Here is a 23,383-nt window from a genome sequence, read left to right on the forward strand (position 1 = left end):
TATAAACATAGTATGTATTTCACACCCCCCTCGCCACTTAGACTATGCCTACGACAACAAGTCGATCGCGACACATTTTTACGATAAAAAGTAGATCTTATGTACACAAAAGTTGGCCACCTCTGCCCTAGAGCAGTAGGCTGCACCTTAACCGCTCGGCCATCCGGCCGAGTCTGTTAACGATTATTTGACGCATTGTAGTTTTAAAAATTGGCCAGAAAATGTGATAATTAAGGAAAACATGTTTTGGTTAAAAATAAACAATGTATACCTGGCACGTATTTCAAGCGAGGTATCGCAATCTAAAAAGAAAAACGGCCAGAGAGCCGAGCGGTTAAGGTGGCAGCCTACTTCTTTGGGGGGACTCGGGATCGAATCCAGACGGGTCGAAAAATCCCCAAAAATTTTTCGGAGGGGGTGATCCGACCGGATATGTCGGGCCCCGTCCCTCATCGTCCAGCCGCCCATTGTGGGCCTTAATAAATCCATAATTTGCTTGCTAAAAGAGGCTCTTAGTGCCCACAGGGCAGAAAGATTTTTTAAAAAATCAAAAAGTTAGTTCGGTTTTCAATAATATTCTGCTCTTACTAAATCTCCGAAAAGATAAAGAAAATAATTAATTAAATGCAATTTTTATATAATGAACACAAAACCGATGTTTTCCTGAAATCTACCGGATGATATTATAAACCAGTTTTCCGAGCACATTACCTGTTCATGTTGACAACTCTGCTAGATGTATAGTACAAATGTAATGTCGTATCAAAGATGACCACTGTCGAGTGCACCGTCGAGAAGTAGCAAAGTGTTAACTCCGCCGAATTCATACAACATTGTGATCTTGCTTCAGTTCTTTTAAAACAACTGAAGTCAGATCACCATGTTGTATGCAAAGCCATGGTGATCATGTTAATATGAAATGAATTTTGTTTCTCACGGTAGCTGTTGTTTAAGCAATTTCTGATAATGGAAAATACTGCAATATGTGGGAGGCGGATGTTGACCTGCAAGTAGAATTCTTTTTTTTTTTTTTTTTTTTTTTTTTTTTTTTTGTCGACGCCACCAGGACATGTTTTGAACTGTTACCCGCCTGCGTGCTATATTTGACCGCCCCTATCAATGCTGATCGCGGGTAAATTCAAAACCCAAGCCAACCCATGACAGCGTACTATCGATTGTTTCATGTAGTTGACAGAGGGTAAAAAAAAAACATTAAAATATTTGATATATAATAATTTTCATTTTATTTAAATCAAACCTCCCCGTTTATAATAGGCGCCTTTCTGCGCCGCCATAAAATAGAAGCTGCAGACTAAAATGAAAGTTTTCTTATTTAGTATATAAATATGTGTACAGGTATACCTCGCCTTACGTCGGTAATTGGTTCCAGGAGAGGCAACGTAAGTCGAATTTACTTGTGTAGTTACGACGTACAGTGGAAAACGCCAATAATGAGCACTTAAAGATCGCTAAATAAGGGTCGATTATACACAGCAGTGACGTGCCGGCACAGTACAATAAATTTTTGCCTGTGGGAAATCGTTGACCTAGTTTTAAACCACCCTGTCCAGACTCGTTCGTTACAGTGCTGTGGAGTGGCAGTGGCGTGACTGTAACGTGAAAGTACATTTCTCGGAAACGATATTTTCACTGACGGTAAATTTTGTTTTCTAAGGAAATCAAAGGAAATTTTAAATCAAAATAATCAATAATTAATTATAATCAAATACAGGTATTTTACTTTATTTCTTTATTTTAATTATTATTTAATTATTTAATTAATATTCAAAAATTTTAGTTTCATCATCTATTAATTCTTTATAAAGTGTATGAAATTCCCTTTCTATTGACCTTTTTGTCCATGCTTGATGTACCCACTTGCAGCGCTTTCTTGGTTGGATTTCTTTTTCATCGTCCAAACATATAGCTATGATAACCAATTCTTCCTCAGAAAACTGCATGACTACTCACCGAGAGAACGAAACAAATACTGTACGGTTAGGTCACTGTTGTATGTGAATACTCATCACTGTGCCGTGCTCGACGTCAAGGTTACCAAACGGTCCCTGTGCCGGCACGTCACTGTTGTGTGTAAATCGACCTTAAGACGACAACACAGAAACACAGATGTTTTCATGTTTCGTTCTCTAAGATTTATGATGATTATATTAACATTTACTGTAAATGTACACATTTTAATATAATTTTATGTGCTTTTAACGCTTTTCTAGTCATATTACGACTTCAATATTTGTGGCGGACGAATGTAAAGTCGAATAAAATGACTTAAACTTGATTTTTATTTTTCCATATACTTTTTTGACAAACGACGTAACTCGAGGTATACCTGTATATAAAAATTTATTTAAATTAACAACATCTGGTGCGCATCTCTTTGTTCATTTAAATTGGGCTGCAATTTGAAAAAAATTAAGACCAATAAATTTCCACTGTCGTCTGTCCGTATCACTATCCTTCCTTAATCTCGAGATCAGAGTTCGATACATGTAACTCGAGACCAAATATAAAGCTTAGGGGCAACATGTCCCAATTAACTATACATCATTCAAAAAGTCCCCCCCCCGGAAAGGAGTTAGATAACGATCGGTAGGAGCCAGTTAATTATATTCACAGTATGAAAAATTATGTTTTTTAGTGCACTATCGCCGCCAGCATGCAAGCACGCACTGCATACCTACCAAAACCAACCCCGAGTCGTTCCAACCGTGACTTTGTCGGCCTCCCATCCATCTTTGGCCGCGTTTCTTTATGCAGCGCTCGAGAAGCGCTTTACAGCGAACACTCTGAAACCTGTTTCTAAATGCAGCGCTGAAATGTAGCGAACCGTTTCTAAACGTTTGCTGCAAGAGGTCGCTGCAGCGAAGATAAAGCAGCTTTTACTTTCGCTACACGTGTAAAGCAAAATGGACGCTTGTGTGTATAATACGATATTATGCTGCGAAAATAAAAGAGTCGAAGTGACTGTTGATAAAAATATTATGGAAACATTAAGGATTAAATTTTATAAAATGACTCTGAAAGTCATCTAGAATAAGGAAATACTATATTTTAAATATAATTATATATCTATGTCTTTTTTGTTAACTCTTTCCGCCCTGTGGGCACTAAGAGGGCCTCTTTTAGTAGGCCCATTATGGGTTCGGCCAGGCCCACAATGGGGCGACCGGGTGGTGAGGGACGGGGCCCGACATATCCGAACGGACCACCCCCGAAAAATTCCTGGGGATTATTCGACCCGTTCGGATTCGATCCCGGGTCCCCCAGAGCGGTAGGCTGCCACCTTGACCGCTCGGCCATCCGGCCGTCAGCACATCTATGTCTTTACTTTGTTCACATTTTCGGAAAGAGAAATGCTCAATTCTTTATATCTCTTTATTTAAATATTGAAGTTCTTTAACTAAATCACTACTTTCGGCTGTAACTGTGGAATTAAAGGATAGATTACGGCATCCATGTTTCGCTCGAGCGGAAAGCGTTTCTAAACTATGATGCAGCGACGTGTAGCGATAGCTGCTCGTGACGTCATTTTCGCTACACTCTCGCTGCATAAAGAAACGCGGCCTTTCCTATGTGTTGTAAGTATAACCTTTGACCCAAGTTTGGTTAGATTTGTTAAAATCCGGTCGTGTTAGAAATAATTGGCTATTAAGATCCTAAAACGCGTCATGAACAAAATGGTGTCAATTACTCACCGAAATAATATATTGTGTAAGAGATATGGTACATTGCAGACAAATTAAAAACAATTTATGTCCAATTTATGTGAAATAAGAAACTGTTTATATAAAAGTATCGCTACTTTTTATACATTCAACACTTTGTATAACGACGGTCGGAATTTCAGCGATTATGACTTCAGTCTACCGCTCTGAGATCGATTTCGGGCTGTTGAAAAACCCAGGGCTATCTGTACCTGATGTGTCAAGACAGTCCAGCAGCCCAAATTGTGGATCTTCAGAAACCGACGATGGGTAAAATTAAAACGGCCCTCTATAAACAAAACAAAACAAAGAATCACCGGCTGCCATATTGCAAGTGTGATGAAATATACGATGAGCACGAAGATCTTTAATTAATGATCTTAGGTAAGAGTTAGCCATACTAAAATACGAGCGAGATTTGTGCGCTGATAATTTCTTACCACACTAAATTTAACAGAAAAATTTATCACGAAACGATTATTGGTGCTAATGTCTGAAATTCTATTTAATCCATGCAAGATGTGTGATACCAGAGCCCCTTCGGCCGCCAATTTAAAGTCTTTTAATCTTTAAAATTGGCGTTTCCACTTCCCGGGACGAGGACCCAGGGGTTGGATTCGTGGGAAGCGAATGTTCGGGTTGTTTCATTGTGTCGAATTACGCAGAACGTGGCGCTTGACGTGTAAGTGCGTGAGTACGAGAATTCGAGTAAAGGTTAAACGGTGTATATCTTCGTGTACAGTGATGTTGTGTCCGTGTGTGTGTGTGTGTGTGTGTGATCGAAGAACGTCTTCGGCATGTCTATAAACAGAGAAACAGTAAATTACGATACGAGAATAAGATGTGTTAAAAAATGAAACGAAAGAGTTCTTACTATCGGAGATTTCGGAAAATATTCACACGTCCACTTGGTCCTCTTCGTGGTAAAGTTGGGGAGGGAGAAGAATCTCTCTCCCAAATGTTCCTACAAAACACAAAAACAATGAGAAAAGGAGAAGTCGATTCATTCATTACCTAAGGTGAAGATTATTACGTTTATCAGACAGTCTTTCCTCCCGAACAGTGTTATGAGAAGAACGAAGGACCTGACCTAGCCTAGCCTAACCTAACCTAACCTACCCTAACCGGAAGCTCAATCCTCATAACAGCTGTTTGGGAAGAAAGGTCGGCCGAATGTCGCGTCCGGTGAAGAAACGTGTCACGTCCGGGTGGTCACAATCGGGAGTCAAATCCGTTGTCGTCGACCGAGTGTCACGTTCGGGAGACAAGTCCGTGGGTCACGTCCGGGAAAAGGTGTCGAGTCCGGGTGAAAAGTGTCTAATCCGGTAAAGATTAAATTAAAAAAAATTAATTAAATTTAAGGTTTTAGTTTAAATATTAGTACGACAAGAGTAATAAGCCAAGGTCCTAGAATATATTCTAGGACCTTGGGTAATAAGCAGCAAAATTTCTTATTTTAGTGTTGCCAGATTAAAATCTATAAAAGCAAGGTATATAGAGCTATAAAAGCGTGAAGTAGAGTCGCTGATAGGATACCAGTTGTTGCCAGCTTGCTAAAATAAAAATGCCAAAATGCGATAAACCATGATGAAAAATTATAACATACAACTTAGAATGGATACTGAAAAAATAAAATCAGATTTGTTAAAAAATAAAATTATCATGATGTTATTCGAAAAAAGCCAAAACAAAGCCAAAAAGCCAAACAAAATTTTTGACGCCAATCGGACTGAAAAAAAAGCCAAATTTCGTAAATTTGGCGTCAAAAAAGCCAATCTGGTAACCCTAGCTATAGCCCGTTATATAATAAACACGTCAAACGATATGCCAAATTCTTGGTTCATTAAATTTAATGACCGATTCCAAATTAAATTTTAGAAATGTCTGAAATAAAAATTAATTATTTATAGTTATTAAATTTAATACAAGATGGAAACTTAACTGCCTACCTCTAGTGAAATTAATTAATTAATTTCTAATATTTAATTATAGCATTTGCATAATCCAAGAATTTGGCATATCGTTCGGAGTGTTTATCAAACATATTAACTGTGATTTTTTTTTTTTTTTTTTTTTTTGTTTCTGCAAATCGAATTCTTATTCCAGAATGGTTCATTCCCCGCTAGAAGAAAATATGATGAGTTTCACGCTCCTTAACAGTGTATATTGTACAATTATTTTTAAATAAACGTTATACATAAAACATTTGAGCATTTTTTCAGCGTGGAACGCATTATCGCATTTTATATTAATTTCTATGGGAAAAATTGTTTCGCTTAACGAGTGTTTCGCATTACGAGTAAGACCCCGAAACGAATTATGCTCGTTAAGCGAGGTTTCACTGTATATTAAATAAGGGAATTTTATGAATTTACCTGCCCCATAGAAAATATTGTGTACGTATTATACATTAAGGAATCAAAATCTTGTACGGAAATAGAGAAAAGTGATGGGCCTAGTGCTTGAAATTTTTTTTATAGTCAGAAAATTCGGCAACGAGTTGCGCAACTTTCTCGGCTGTTGTGAGATTTTATTTAGAAAATAACTTTTGTGTTTTTAACTAGGATATAATAAATAGAACCGTGTGTGGCGTCATCTGTTATATGATTTTGTTATAAAAGCAATTTCTGATCTTATTAATATTTTATAAAGTCCAGGAAATTTCTTAAGCGATAAATTTAATATATATATACTTTTTACATAAATCAATAAATAATGGCTTTTTATTTTTTATTAAAGCCACATTGTGGATTAATTTAATAAAACATTTTTATTTAATTTTAATTATTCAGCAATTATATAAATTATGCGATTTAACAATCACATAATTTATATAATTGCTGAATAATTAATTAGAAAAACAACTGACTAAAAGGCCAAAGAAGCAATAGCATATTTGCATAGTAAGTCGTATGCTGTTTCATTTCTTCAATGTGCTGTACTGTGGGAGAAAATGTACAAAGTTGGTCAGGGAATGTCACGGAATTTAAAACAAAAATTTGAGTAGGAACTCTGTATATAGTTAATCCTGCCCCTTTAATTATCTTATAGCCACCATTATTTTTTTCAAAAACGGGAAATTTTCGCATTGACAAAAATTCAACCTGGGGCGTCATGCAACGGAGAGAAATTCCAACATTCGATAGGTTAATTTCAATAAAAATTCATTGTGGAAGACCTCGTGGTCGTGGCTATGGCCGGCGAAGTTTGAATGATCGTGCTCAAAACCAGCGATACCAAAGATGATTGGAGAATGAGAACGAGACCCGCCGTGAGCGTCGAAGTGATCCCGCTTAGTAATGTCTCCGAGACATAGTCTTGTCCTAAATACGGCCTTGCCGTTTTACATGTTTCATTTTATTATAACAAAAAATATAATAAAAATGAACTAAACTAAACTATGTGTAAAAAATAGCTGGAACGTTTAATGATACACGTAAATGCTGTTTACTTAAGTAAGAATCATAGGTCACTACTTAAGTAAATCTTAAGTCGACCATCTTAGTAAATGATGGCGTTCGTGGTTAGGCCATGGTTAAGCCCTTCAAGACCTGGCTCGTACTGTACGTTATAAAAAATATTGTTATATTGAGGGTTAAGTACTACACTTACCAGTTTAAACTCTGAACTTACCTTCTTTATAATAATTAAATAAAATCTATGAAATAGCTAAATTTGAGATGAAACAATCTAGATTTATATTATTTATCTAATTGCCTAAATCTCAAATCTAGGGATGGACAAAACAATCTAGATATAAATGAGAAAAATAGATTCTAAAGTGACAATCTTGCCCACATGTGGTATAGACTTAAATGTTTTGACTTAAAGTAAAATGGCGGCCGATAGTGCCCGTCTTGCCACCAAAGGCGCGTTTGGTAGTTGTAATGGGTGTTACAATTTCCAAACCATGCCAAAATCACTCATAACAATGATTTTTAAACGCGGTTGGTTATTTACGTCACATTTTCTAAATGCCTTGGTAACTACCGGCAGTTACCGGTAACACCGGTTACAATTTCCAAACGCGTTCCAAGAGTGCTGTATCTAAGGTTACAGACACTCTATGTAGTATATTCTAGCTCGTAGTTTGCATTTACATTTTTTTTTTTTTTTTTAAATAAAACTCATCTCTACCCTGAAAATTAAGTCTTTTGCCATTTTATAATAATTAAAATGTAAAATTTTTATAACAAAATCTCATAACAGATAGCGCCGCACACAATTTCATTTATTTATTATGATTAATTATATAAAAGGTTTTTTAAAAATAAAATCGCATAACAGCCGGGAAAGTTATACAACTCGTTGCTAGTTTTTTATTTAAATGTAATTTGATCCAAAAACTCTGAAAATAAACATAACAAATTTCAAATTTCTCTGTAAGTTATTTCAACTTTCACCGATTGACATCGGGTTTGTTTGTAATCGGAGAATGTTAGTTTGACTTTCAAGTTCTAGGTAGAAAAGTTTATGACTACGGCGGGAGATTGGTAGTAGATCTCGCACATCCCATACTGCAAAAGTGAAAAAATCGTTAATACTATAACAACTCTTAAATTGCAATTAAATTTTGACTTAAAAAAGCCTCATTAGAAAAAATATCATCATTTAGCTATGATTATAAAATGGCCGAGCGGTCAAGGTGGCAGCCTACCGCTCTGGGGGACCCGGGTTCGAATCCCGACGTGTCGAAAATCCCCAGGAATTTTTCGGGGGGTGGTCCGTCCGGTTATGTAGGGCCCCGTCCTTCACCACCCGGTCACCCCATTGTGGGCCTGGCCGAACCCATAATGGCTTGCAAAAAGAGGCCCTCTTAGTGCCCACAGGGCGGAAAGAGTTAAAAAAAAATAAATAAAATAAAAAAAAAATGATTATAAAACCTCGGAATATCATGTATGAGACGGAATATGTATGTATTCAGAAAAGTTCTGTTGAAATCTGATAGGATAATCACTTTTTTTGTATTATAAATTGATATATTACCTTACAGCTGTTTGTTCCAGTTTATATATACAATTTTTAATTATTAAATAAGTAAATTAGATTACAACATATTTAATTTATTACATTTGTTAAATACAAAGCAAATAATGTGGTATAAATGTGCCATCCTATCACTATTATTTCATATATACCAAACATCGGAATATATATATATATATATATATATATATATATATTAGAATTTAAAATATTTTTCACTTATTTTAAATAATAATACGTAAAATATATATACATAATTTTAATTAAAATTAAAAAGATTTGAATTTTGATAACTCTGAAGATTTTTAATATTTCAATTTAATTTTTAAAATTCAGTAAATGGCCAGCAGATGGCGGTTTATTAGGAGGCGGATTGGATTTTCCAGTTAATGGGAGTAAATCAAGGTCTCTGCTCCTTGGAATGTTTACTGTACTCCTTTAAAAATATTTAATTAAATTCTGATAAACTTATCGAATTTACGAACATCAGGTAAATATCCAACCAACTTACCATTTGTCAATATTTATAATAAGTATGTTTATTCTTTTACGATAGTTGAACGAATTGAAACTTTACTTTCTAAGAAATTTGATAGAAATTTTTAGGTTTGAAAAAAAGTTTTTCTTGTCAATTATTGGAATAATGACGACGACAAATTATTTACAACAGCCTCAATTTTTCTTGGTTTAATCATAACTTCCATCAATTTTAATCGATTTGTCAGCATAAAATGCAGGTTGTAATTATCTTTAATTGACTTGTATTCATTTTATAAGTAAAATGCATTAATTTGTTGAGCATACAGTTTATGGATCCTATGTATTATTTAATTGATATTTTATGAAATGTAGGTGAATTCTTTTTGCTATAATAGGAACAAACATAGTATTTGACTGATAACAACTGGTTTGTATTACAAAGATTAAAAAATTGGCAACTTCCTTTAATTCTTAATGGAAATGTTGAGCTGATAAAACATGATTAATATTCAAAGTTGCAAAATTGAAAAAGACAAATATTTGTGAATACTTATTAGTCTTTAGCTTGTAACTCTGTGAAGTTGTTAAATTGTTTTTAATTAGTTTTACAAATTATAAGAGTCTAATAATTTATGATTATATATTTAGTCAAAGATAGTGAATCTACATATATGTATCAGATGTGGCTGTAAGTATCAGAAGAATATATGTAATATACAAATTGTTGTCCAGTTTATTTAATTATTAATGTCCTTTGTAATCCAAAAATTTCATCATAAGCAACTAAAATTACAAAACATTGTTTAATTTCACTTCAATTTATATAAGTTGAATTAAAATATTTTTGTTTTGTTTAGTATTTTACTATGTTATGATATTTTGATAAACATTTCTAGAAATGTTTATCAAAATAATGTGATATACACTTTATTATACTTTTTATTATTTATGATAAAATATTCCAATTACTAGTAAGAACTAAATGGCTTTAATTTTACGGACATTATTAAATATGAAATCAACTTGTTAGTTGAAATATAAATAATCTCTTTATATAACTATTAATATTTAAGATATTTTTTTATTATATAACATTATTACACTGTTTATAACTAGAAATTTCATATTATGATCAATTTATAAATTGACTTATGCTGTTAAAGTTAATACAGTATTACTCAGTAGTATATAAAATTTTTCTTTGAATTTTGTATTCAGAAACAATTTAAATATTTTGATAAATAAAAATTCTATCAGAAAATTGTAACAAGAAAATTTTTGAGTTCAGTAAATTTTTATTAAAAATATGTTTGTATTTATAAAGCAATACTGTTGTTTTGAAATTTTTATTTTATAAATTTAATAATGAGAATTGAAAATGCATTATATTTAACAATATAATTTACTTATTATTTGAAAAAGTATTAATGAATAGAAAATTTGTTATGAATGAAATGATTAATAATGCAAAATATTTCTTTATATGATGATGAATGCATTATTATTACAATGAAAAGGGAAATAGTATGACTGGATGCAATAAATATGATTTAAAACGATATATAATTTTTATCTGTCTGGAAGTAAATAAATAATATGGCTTAGTAATATTTTTCACAATTACTAGGCTATATTATTAAAGTTTTTGGTTTTTATTTAAGCTTGAAATTAATAGTAAAAGTATAATAATTTTATAATTAACTTGCATTAATAGCAACAATGATGAATGTTTTAGTATGATATAATTTTAGTTAATAAAAATAAATTTTGAACCATTAATATATAAAATTTTTCAATGCTTTCTTCTATGAATTAATATTGGTCTGTAATTTTATGCTTTACTTTGATAGTTATGAGGCAAACATAATTTTAGACATTGAACTGTTGCTAAACTTTTCTATATTTCTTTAAATTTAATTTAGAAATATATTTATAATTTAATCTATATATTTTATTAATAATAAAATTGAAAATCTTAAATAAAAATGCATAATTTTTGGGGAAATTGTGTCATGCTAAATGCTTAATTGATGACTAATTTTATACACAGTATTTAATGATAAACATTCATCACATATCAAGATGGTTTAATATGTAATGGATGGTGTTGAGTTAGTTTCCCAATGGCCTTTGGTATGTTTGACTCTTGACAGCTGCAATTTTATATCATATTCATTTTAAATCTGTTTTATTATTTTACATGCTAGAATATTTCTATGAATTTCAATATTTTACAATAAGACTAACTATGAAAACTTTAAATTATTAATTTAAAGTTTTCATAGTTAGTAATTATAACTTAGATACTTTATAACCTAATAAAGTTATGAAGTATGAATATATCTAAATTATTAAGTTATAAAGTATGAATAAAAAATTTATTTGAGATTTAAAATGTTTCAAACACTTTCTTTGTAAACAGTAAATTACATAATATAAAAATGACATAAATTATATGAACAATATATGAAATATTTATGAATAAACTAGAATATTTCTTTCAATATATATAACAGAAGTAAAGTGAGATCTTTATTTAAAGAGAGGAAACAATTTTTTTATGATTTTAAACTAAGTTAAGAAATTAAATTCATTTTTTATTTGTACACTTTTGAATTTAAAATTTGCTAATTTTTATCCAAAAAGCAATACTTAATAATAATATTACTTAGGATGTTTGTTTCTAATAGTATAATAAATAATTTTTCTATATTTCTTATATTAAGATTTAAAAAATGTATTGTAGTTACATTGTATTTTTTGTTCCTATTGTAAACTTATTTACCTTCTGTGTTTAACTTTGTAATTAAATAAACATACTTTGTAATTTCCTGTTATAGGCATAATTAGATAATAAAATCCTTAAAAATATTTTAATTTTTGTGATTAGTATGAAAATATTTACTGAATTATATTTAAGTGTTATATAAACAATAATTGTTGATTTTAAACTTCCATATGTGCACATATAACTAACTCATCAAATCAAATTATGTTATCTTTTAATGTTTTAGATATGAATAGTGTTGATAGCATTTTGTTATTAATACTGTAATTCAAAAGCTGTTAAGAGAAAAATTTATTTTTGTTTAGCAATCAAATAGAATTATTTGCATATATGAATGAATATTGAATGAATTAGAAACATTTCTTTCAAATAATGTAGAAAATATACATTAATACACTATTTTTCCATCCTTTTGTTTAAATTATTATTATTATTATTATGTTGGGTTAAGTGAGATATACTCAGTTAACACCGGTGGTTAATGCCGGACCAAAGTCAAGGCATAGTAACCAAAACAGAAATTAAAGAAGTGTATCAGTGTGTGTGTCTGTATTCAGGAATTTTCTCACAATATGACATGTATTCAATATAGTGGCCTTCTGTAGTGTGATGTATGTGTTTCTATTCAATTGTAATGTGCCCAGGCTTTTGTGTAGTGTGTGTGGTATGACACCTGTAGAGGAGAGAACAACAGGTACAATAAGCACCCTATCCATCCTCCACAGATACCTTATTTCCTGGGTGAGTTCTGTGTACTTGCTAATTTTTTCAGTGCATGCGTTTTGTATATTGTAAGTGTTTGGAATGGATATGTCTATAATGTATGTGATTTTATTGTGTTTGTCAATGAGTGTGATGTCTGGTCTGTTGTGGTAAATTGTTTTATCTGTGATTATGGCTCTGTCGTAGTACATTTTGTGCATGTTGTTTTCCAATACTGTCTGTGGAATGTATTTGTAGTATGGTTCTAATTTGTGTTTCTTTGCAAGCTCTTGGTGTATTATATTTGCTACTTGGTTATGTCTGTGTAAATAATCTGTCTGTGCCAAGAGCTTGCAACCAGAAGTGATGTGTTGTATAGTTTCTGGCATGATGTGACATTTTCTGCATGTGTCATTTGTGAGTGTTGCATCTTTGAGTATGTGTTTTCTGTAGTTTTTAGTATTTATGACCTGATCCTGTATGGCGATCATGAAATCCTTCAGTCTCCCCAAAGAGGCATCCCCGAGCTAACCAGCTGTTTGATGCAGTTTTGTCAAATTATTATTATTATTATTATAGGAAACTTTTTGTTATAGATATAATATAAATAAGTGAATAATAACATGGATGATTTGGATTTAAATTGCTTTTTATGAATAAAATATTTTTCATTGAAAAATAATAGTGTATTAATAATTGTCGAAAAAAGTGAGTTTTTTAATTCAGAAACGTAAAGAAAAGAAGTAATTTTATTTGATAAAACTGAATTTTAAGTTTTAATTGGTCACAGAATTTTAGCTGAAATTTTTAAAATTATATATGATTATATAAGTATTGTATTAAGCTGATAAATTAAAACCTCTTGTAACTTTAACTCAAATCTGTTTTCTTTATTTAATAAATTTAAGTTTGTATATTGTTCAATATAAATTTTATTTTTATGATTAAATAAATAGATATAGCTGTACAGTTTCTCAGTTTAATATATTATAAGTATTACGTCACATAACAGCTAGATGTAATAAGGAAACCTTAAATTTTGCACTTCCTGAATATTTTAGTAGCTTTTTTTAAATTATCTTTAATACTTAAAAACTTTATAAATATTTATTATATTTAGCTGCAGATTAACTTGTACATTACATGATAATTATAAATGGGTTACATCTTATAAAAATATTAAATAATTTATATGTAGAAAAAATTCTTTCTTTAGTAAAGAATTTCTAAATTTTATAAAAAAAATAGAATCATTTTGCTCTCCATAAATTAGACTTAACATATACACTTAAATAATTAACTTAACCGATTAACGATTTATCATAGATTTTTATGGGAATTTGATTAATTTGTTCTGAAGTCCCCAAAAAATAAACAGTAAGAAATTATATAATTTTTTTTATGTTTACAGTCAAACCTGTTTTTATGCGGGGGATAGGGACCGCATTAAAAAAAAATCTCACGAAACATTTTTTCATGTGTCATCCATGAAAAAATGAAAATCACATCTTTGATTTTCATTGCACTTTTATCTGCTTGAGTGTTTTTGATTATATCTTTCTTAGCTAAAATTATGCTTACTGTAGACCTGTTGAAGCCATACTGCCTAGCAACATCAGACATCTTTCCACACTCTACCTTGGCTATTATCTCTTGCTTAGTTTTTATAGTAAACACAGTTCTTGACACCACTCTTTTTAAGCCCCATAATATCAGTTTTTTTAAAATAAAAAGTTCAAAAAGTACTTATAAAAATTCAGAGAACAGAAAACAACTAGTGCAAAAAAGGTTATGTATACAATTGTGTAGGTCTTGTTTCAAATTCCAGTAAGTAAAATACAGTTTTACAAATCTTAAACCCAGTGTCACTTCTTATGTTTGTTGTCTGAACGTAAAAATCTTTGAAAGTGTTTGTTGTCCGATTTGTTTGCAGTCCAAACTGTTTGTTAACCGATCACCCACTGTATTGTGTCAGTCATTATATACTACACTTTAATTTAAATTAATATAGAAATATAATAAGAGTTTTTATTATTATTTAGATTAATGCTTATAATTTTAAATCGTAAACAAATTTTGTATAGACTATTTTATTTAGTGACTTCTATTTAAGAAATCTACTGTATGTGGGCAGTGGTGGATCCATAAGTACTCAAAGGAATGGGCTAACTCAAAAATTACTTATTAATTATTCAAATATTTTTATCATTTATTAACACAGGCACAATAATTGTATTGTGGATGATCCAATAAACCATATTTTCTATCATAAATGTTTTTAACAATAATGTTTTGACGTTCGAACAAATAAATTTTAATTGTCATTTTTTCTGTGTCAATAAGGATGGCTTAAGCTCTGTAGCCCTCCCCTTACACCACTGTATATTGATACTTATTTGAATGTGAAAAGAAAAAAGGAAAGATTAATTAAAAAATTACTATAGATAGTATAAAAAATGAACATACAGGTATCCCTCGTACAACAAGGTTTTGCTCTAACACTGAAAATTGGGGTTATCCCCTGTACAACATGAATTTTGGTTTCTCTCTAACACTGTTTTGAAAATCCTCTATACAAAATTTGACAATTTTCAAGTGTAAACTTCGTTATTAGATATTTTTTTATTCAGGTAAGCACACTTGTTGTCTCAAATTTGCCCATAAATTTTTGAATATTGAAATTTTCAAATTATTTTGTGCTTTTCCTCAGGTTTACTTTAATGAAAACTGATAGGAAAGTTAGCGCAATTTTTTTTTCTTGTCCTATCAACCAGGTGGTGTTGTCATTGCTTTCAGACTTTAACTCTTTTGACTGTCATTGTGTTTTCTTTTTATATATTAAATAAACTTACCTAAAGATGTTTAATCTTCATATTTAGTAAAGTGTTATTAAACTCTTTTTTAACTGTAGGTATTATCTAAGAATGATTACTTTGTTTGTTTGTAAAAATGACAAACGAAATATGGCAGTATCTCGGTATTTGAACACAAATTCTGGAAAAAGGTCACTTGGTACTCAACTAAATAAATGTAACCTTCTGTAACAAATTTTCAATTAATTAATAAAATATTTTTATGATAAAAATTTGAAAATGTTGCTGATACTTGTGATCAAGATCAACAAAAAAGCTGAGATGACAACAATACTTTGTAAAAAGAAAATGCCCTTATTTAATTAAAATTAATATTAACATGTAATTCAGTACTTTTAATTGTGATTGTTAATTAATTATTGATTGCTTTAATAAACATATTTCTCTTAGTAACAAAAAAAAATGGTATACTTTGCTAACTTCTGGAATATAACCTTATGTTTTGTATTAGTCCTTTGTTTTGTATAGATCAGATTTGCATAACATGGCACTTTTTTGGAGCGTAACTATTGTGTTATATGAGGGATACCTGTATTTTCTTTTACTTTAAATTATTATTATAAAAATATTTTTATTAAAAACTGGATACAGTTAAGATAACTGAATCATAAGATAACAATATGATCATAATATGTAAATACATCAAACATTGTGAAGCTCAATGTGTGTATAGATGATTCTAAATTATTTATTAAATTATTAAAGTTATTATTATTAATTTAGTTAAGAGATGGTGCCTAATGCCTACCTCTAGTAGCAAATTACTTAGTATTAATCATTAAATTAGCAGAGTTATAGTCAGATTATTTAAGGCAATTGTTTGGTTATGTTTCTATAACATGTAAAATTCGGATTTTAGAATATTATTTAAATAATTATTTTTAAATGTTTCTAAGTTTTCATTTAAAAAATAATAATAATTTTAGTTGGGAATAATTAATATAATTTTAAAATTTCCAAATTGAAGAATACAGACAAAAAAAGAGAACAAATTATATTATATTTTAGCTTAAAAGTTGTCTCTAAGTTATTCCCTGTTCAAATTTTAGCTGAAGTACAATTTATCAAACACTACATACAGCCTAATTTAAGACCAATTAAGAATTTTAAATATATTCAAAACAAACATTTTTGTTCTACACCTAAGATCTGTTCAGGTCATTTTTGTTCTCTATTCTATATTAGAATATTTAAATAAACAATGATGAATTATGAATTTAAAAATTCAGAAATTAAATTGAGGAAGGTTTATGTTTCATGCAAAATTCTACAATAATCAGATGCAGACATAAAATTGTACAAATAATATATTAATATAGATATATTCAAGATTTTTATTTTTTAAGTGTTTGATTTGGATTGTGTAATATGCCTACCATGTATTAGAGATGTTTTGTTGTTCTTTGAAATTAATGTATCCCCCTTCATATCAGCTTTGAAAATTTCCAGCCCATCTATTGATCTGATTTGATATGTATGGAGGGTATGTTTTATGATGAGCTGACTTGCTGTAATTTTGCTTCTACATCATTCATGGAAACAGTTGAACAGGGCAGTGAATCATTTTTATTTTCTGTTTCGTACTTGGCTTGGCTAATCTTTTGTTAAGGAATCATTTGGTTGATTCAGTATAAACTAAATCTCACTGAAACCTATTATAATGTATTAGAGCATTGATAGAGCATATAGTATTCTATCGGTTCTCTATCAGTGTTTATGGGGGTCCTTGCAATTATGGACCAATTTATACAGGTAAGGGGTATGTCTATATTCTATCTTATTATCTCTGTTTCTTGCTATTTCTTTGTATAACACTTGCATTTTATGGTCATAACCAATTAGTATGTGGTTTAGATTAGTTGTGTGTGCACTGTCTTTACTTATACCTTGTTTTTTGTTTATATATATAAATGCATAAGGATATTGTAAAGAGTTAATCCAAAAACTGGTCCACAGTTTTATATACATATGTATATATATAAAACTGTGGACCAGTTTTTGGATTAATTCTTTACAATATCCATATGTGGCTGCCATGGTCTCAATATATTGTAACTCTTTTGTTGTTATGTTAATTATATCAGTGCAATGGATAAATGTCCTTTTTATATATAATGTATGTACTGGATAACTATAATTTAAATAAAACACACCTTTAATAATCCAGCAAATAAATATTAGCAACATAAAAACATTTTTGACCATTTTTAACGATTCTCTTCAGTTAACATAAAATAGAATGTAAATATGAAAATAAGGATTCAGAGATAAAAATATAAATAACAGAAAAAGTAGTTGTGGTCAATAAAATAAACGAACACAGAAGTAATATAAATTAAGCTGAAAATGTCACTTAATAAAATAAAATAAAACTAAAATAAACAAAAGTCTCTTAATATTAATTTTTATAAAAGGACTGCCATGTGGTAGCTAATGTCGCATCCGTATGGTTGATGCAACCAATTCTCTTGTGTGCTTTAAAGATCTCCAACCATTCAAGATGTTTTACTGTGTGTAAATTTGTTGTTGGTCTAATTATAGCTGCTTGATTTCAATGGACTTGAATGTCTTACTGTCTTGCATAAGCTGATAGCATGGTGTTGTCTAGGTTCTTATTAATCATATATTTATGCTCCTTGAGACTTTGCTGCAAGTTGCACATGTGGTGCCAACATAGATCAGAATCAAAACGTTGGTCGTGTAATGGTATAGACTAGATTCCTGTGGCTGAATTCCAGTCGTATTGTTTCTTAAGAGCTTGAAAACCGTAGGATTGCGTCAATATACTACTTGGAAATTATTAATCTTGGCTGCCTTTTTATGTATTTGCCTTAAAAATGGGATATAATTTAAAATTATCCTTTGTTTTCGGTCCACCTTAGCGTGCTGTTGTTTTGTTGTTTGGAAGGTTGTGATTAGTTTCTCTATGATTTCCCTTCAGTATCCTTGTTTTTCTGCAATTCTTAGAATGTAATTTAGTTCAGTTATTGTATCTTTTATGTTTGTACAATGTGTATACACTCTTCTTATCCAGGACCCAAAGGCCGCCAACTTGAGTGATGCAGATCAATCAATTTATGTGGGCTTAAAGTGGGTTGAAAACCTGGTTTTCTGTATATGCTGGTCCAGATTTCTCCCTGCCTGCAAGCGATGGAAATGTCCAAAAAATTTACATTACTTTCACTCTCCTGGTCTACTTGTAGTAACAAACAGTAATGGTTATTATTGATCGTCCCCAAAAATCGGAATTCTTATTTTCATATTTACATTCTATTTTGGTGTTCTATTTTATGTTAACTGAAGAGGATTGTTAAAAGCGGTCGAAAACGTTTTTATGTTGCTAATATTCATTTGTTGGATTATTAAAGGTGTGTTTTATTCATAAATGTCCTTTTTTGTAAGAGCTTTCAACATAGCTATTTTGTACATGTAAGAATTTTTTGAGTTCATGTGGATAAATAATGGGTGATAATCAGGTTTGTAGTAAATATTTGTTTCAATGTGACTCTTCTTAAAAATTGTTTGTCTAAAAATTTGGGTGCACATCTCTCTCAACTGTTCTAGCTTAAGGGATAGTCCTTTACGGATTATCATTCATGCAATGTAAAAAATTATCAATGTCAGGTTTTTGACTTCCAAAGAATAAAGATAACATTAATGTATCTCTTGTATATTATTATTTCTGGAAGAAATAATGGCGAAACCTTACATTGTAAGCAGCATATAACCATTTCACATATATCCCTTGATAGAGTTACCCATAGGTACTCCACATTTTTGTATATTGAAAAACAAGGAGTAACGTAAAAGGTGTGCTAGTTCTAAAATTTGATAGTAGTGCGTAGGATCCTTGATATTTAATAACTACTCCTTTAAAAGCACAATTGTAATTTGATTGAAGGTGTAACAATATAAAATCCAAAACTATTTGAAGCGTGCAATGCCATAAGGTTGTAAATGCCATTTTTCTCAAAATACATTTTATTGAAGAAATGAATTTTAAATGCAATGTTTTTTCCTACAAAAAAATATTGTGGCGATAGTGGCACTCTAAGTGGCTATATTTTGAAGATGAATTTATGTGCAAGCCATAACGTTTTAAGTGCGAAAGTGTAAGCCACGTGACTTTTGGCACATAAAATGTTACGGTTTACATTTACATCATTTTGTTATTCCAATTTGTAATGCAGTGAGTTTTTTATGCAGAACCGGATAACTGAATCCCAGTTTATTAATAGTTAACCTGTATCATCTTATTATTTGATATTTCAAAACGATATTCGAACTTTCATTAATCTGTTAAATTTGAAGTTTTTAAATACATTTTAACTTTTATTACACTAAATTAATACCTTATTGTTTATATTTTCCTTTATTTATCATAATTATAATTATTTATCATAATTATTACAATTGATAAAGATTACAGCCCAGTTCAAGTACCAAAACTGTGGGCCCAACATTGTTGAAGCCAGGAAGCAGTCACTAATAGATTATTGCCAGTTTTTAATGTTAAAATTGATATTGAATTTGTAAATTGTGTTTAATAATTTAAATGTAAGTTTTTGGTATTCAAAACTGTTTTTCAGCTGTAGAAACATTAATTTTATGATTGCAATTGTTTTTGGCATTTACAACAATGCACTTGCACAGTTTTGGCATTTACAACGTTATGGCTCTAACCCTGTTTTTAAACTTTTTTTGTTTCCTTACCATCATACTTAGGTGTTTGAAATTAAACCCAATATTTTATTCCAAAGTGTAAATTGTTAAAATAATTTTTCTAGCATTTGATTAAAGTTTGTTCATTAGAAAAAGTGTTTTTTCTCTCTCCTGAAAAGTTTGTTTTTTGGCATTTACAACATTATGGCATTGCATGCTTCATTTATTTCATGTTAACTGGTCTTAAATTAAGGTTTTCTGTTATATACGTCAACCAAAGCCGAATATTATCAGGCAAGAAATGGCTATAATACTAATAATTTAATAGACAATTTGGCAATAGAGGTAGGCATTAGGTGCCATCTTTTGATAAATTTAATAATTATAAATTAATTAAATAATTTAAACAATAATTTAGAATTACTGGAAGAAAAGAATTGACCCAAAGCGGGACTTGAACCCGCAACTCCTGCTTACCGTGCAGATGCGTTGCCAATTACGCTGCCTGGACCTTCAGTCTGATCTCCTCTTCCAGCATATATAAGCTAACGATATAACCATCGACAGTTATTACAATGCCGGCTGGGGACGCTGAATGTGTCCCCAGGCAACATTGTAGTATTTGATTCAAGGTTTTCTGTAGTATTTGATTCATTTACACATCAGTTTGTGCAGAATTTTGAATTTAGTTTTAATGTAAATGAACGTTTTGTACTTAAACTATTTCTTAGATTGAAAAATTCCGAAAACTGGATGTATTAATTAAAATTAATATTAAAAAACCTTTAAATCTACTAAAAATAGAATTCTTATTAATTGACAAATGTTTTCAATCATATACAGTACAATAACTGTCTTTAGGATCTAGAATGGAAAGACTAGTAAGAAAGGGACTGCAATTAACTTTGAATAATGCCCTCCAGAATCTTTAAAGTTTTATAGTTTTGTTTACCATTTTTCTATATTTGTTTTTACTTATTTTATATAAGTGATATATATATACTTATATAAAATATAAGTGAAAATCCGAAATTAATCAATGTAAATCAATTTTAAAATTTTTGATATAATCTTATTCTTTCCTTTTAACTTGAAATTTTGTTAAAACACAACCGGAGAATGACTGTACTTCCTTTCCCAAAGTTTGTTTCCCCTCCCCGCAGAACTCGGGACTGAGTCAAAAGGAACCAAAATCCTAAATTCTGTAATTGGCAAAAAGGGGTAACGTGACCAAAGAAAATAAAAGGGTAATCGCAGAGGACAAAGGGGTCGTTCATTGTTAATCAGTGGGCCAGATTTGAACTTTCATGTAGTGTCTGTTACGCCGCGCTGTCCGAGATCCCGTTAGGAATTCTGAAGACCCGGTTGACCAGCAACGAGGTATGATTATAACCCTTTGTGAGCTCTCTCCCGGATTACCCCCCCCCCTTTATTGGGACAACCGCTGTTCCTCTGCTCTGAGATTCAATTTGTGTTCATTAATCTTGTTAACTAATAAATGTTGTTTGTTGTTTAAATGGTGTTGTTTATTCGAATGTCGCCTCTGCTGTATCGACAAACCCACTCTTATCCTCCACTTGCGTAACGTGTGACAAAACCAAACCACCATCCTCGACAGTGGGCAGGTCTCATCGACCTGTTAACTGGAAAAACCCACATATATATCAAAATAAAAAATAAACACAGTGATATAGATATATATATATCACTGTGTTTATTTTTTTATTTTGTATTTAACTTTTCTTTTTAATTATGTATTGCTATTTTCTGTTTTATTTAATATATTTTAAGCTCCTGTGCATGTGACTCGCTATGTAAATTTTTAATTTCTGAATGTTTTTAATTTCAAATATGCTTTCTATTTTATTCCTTAGATATAATACTAAATTTTAATTGCAATTTAATTACTGTATATATAATTGTATGAATGTTAAACTGATATTTTGAATTTTTCTTGTCAGTTAATGTTAAGTTATATAGCATTTTCATTGTTTGATAAGAATTTTCTGAAAATTTTGTAAGAATAAAGTTTTTATAAATGCCATTTTTATTTGTTTATTTATTAAAGTAAATTTATTACTTATTTTTAAATTAATAATTTCAAATATCATATAAAATTCAAAGTCTACAGGAAAATATTGTAAAATAAAATGATGATAAATTATTAGTTAATTAAGTTCATTGATAATGTAAAAAAAACAAAATGTGTTAGGCTTGTAATTAATAGAATGATTCTGAAATTTTTCATCTTGTTTCTTCTTTGTCATCATTTTTAACTGGTTTTCCTCTACTGGCATATTTTTTCTCAATATTTTGTCATGTTTTAGCTTTACATGGAATAACGTAAAAATAGTAATGAGTAATAATATAGTAGACTCTCATTAATTTGAACTCAGAGGGATGGCCTTAACAGTTCAAATTAAAATGAGACCATTTCTGGATGCTACAGAACAAAAAATAATGTTTTTACAGAATAAAAGGTTGAACCTGATGGATTTTATTACATCAGACTCGACCTTCTTGGTAATGATCACTTGAATTTCTAGGTCTCTATATTGCCCAAGAGAAGCCATAATGAACAAGTGCCACAGGGCAACTATAAACAATCTTAATTGTGCATTGAGTTGAAATGTTTTTAAATTTTAATTGATTTAATTTTTTTAAATTAATTAATTTTTGAATTTGATCTTTAAATTTCAAAATGGGAAGATGATGACAATCTACAGTAGTGAACCGAAAATCGGAATCAATTGGGGACTGGGGTTGTTCAGATTAGGGATTTGTTCCGATTACGGTTTATGTACAAAAAAATATATTAACCTGTCCGATGTTCAAATTTTTCTCCGTTGCGTGTCGCTTCGTGTTGAATTTTTGTCGATTTTAAGCCTAACGAAAATTTTTTTATAATAATAATCAAGGCTATCGTATCGTTAAAAATTATTTCTGCATTTTGTACAAACAAAATAAATATATTGAAGAATATAAAAACATGAAAATTATACTTTAGAAGTAAATTTAGTATCAAAAACGTTCGATTCAGCACGACACAGTCTGACTGAAAATTGTGCTGATTACCGGCGATTCTGATTACCGGGGTGACGATTTACGAGTCTCTACTGTACTAACAGGTGCTCTTGATTCAAATAAACAGGAGCCAGCACAATCAAGTT

General features: G+C 30.4%; 1 protein-coding gene across 1 annotated transcript in view; it reads left to right on the forward strand.

The window, feature by feature from the left end:
- The first annotated feature begins 9,052 nt into the window (after positions 1-9,052).
- The window catches only part of LOC136969449 (phosphatidylinositol 3,4,5-trisphosphate 3-phosphatase TPTE2-like), a 46,796-nt gene continuing 32,465 nt past the window's right edge, over positions 9,053-23,383 (forward strand). Inside the window, exon 1 of the mRNA XM_067263604.1 lies at positions 9,053-9,198. The gene's annotated coding sequence lies outside the window, so the exon portion shown is untranslated. The remainder of the gene's footprint in view (positions 9,199-23,383) is intronic.

This window comes from Centruroides vittatus, unplaced genomic scaffold (genome assembly GCF_030686945.1).
Source record: "Centruroides vittatus isolate TY-2023 unplaced genomic scaffold, ASM3068694v2 contig_1788, whole genome shotgun sequence".
In the NCBI taxonomy this organism is placed as follows: Eukaryota; Metazoa; Arthropoda; class Arachnida; order Scorpiones; family Buthidae; genus Centruroides; species Centruroides vittatus.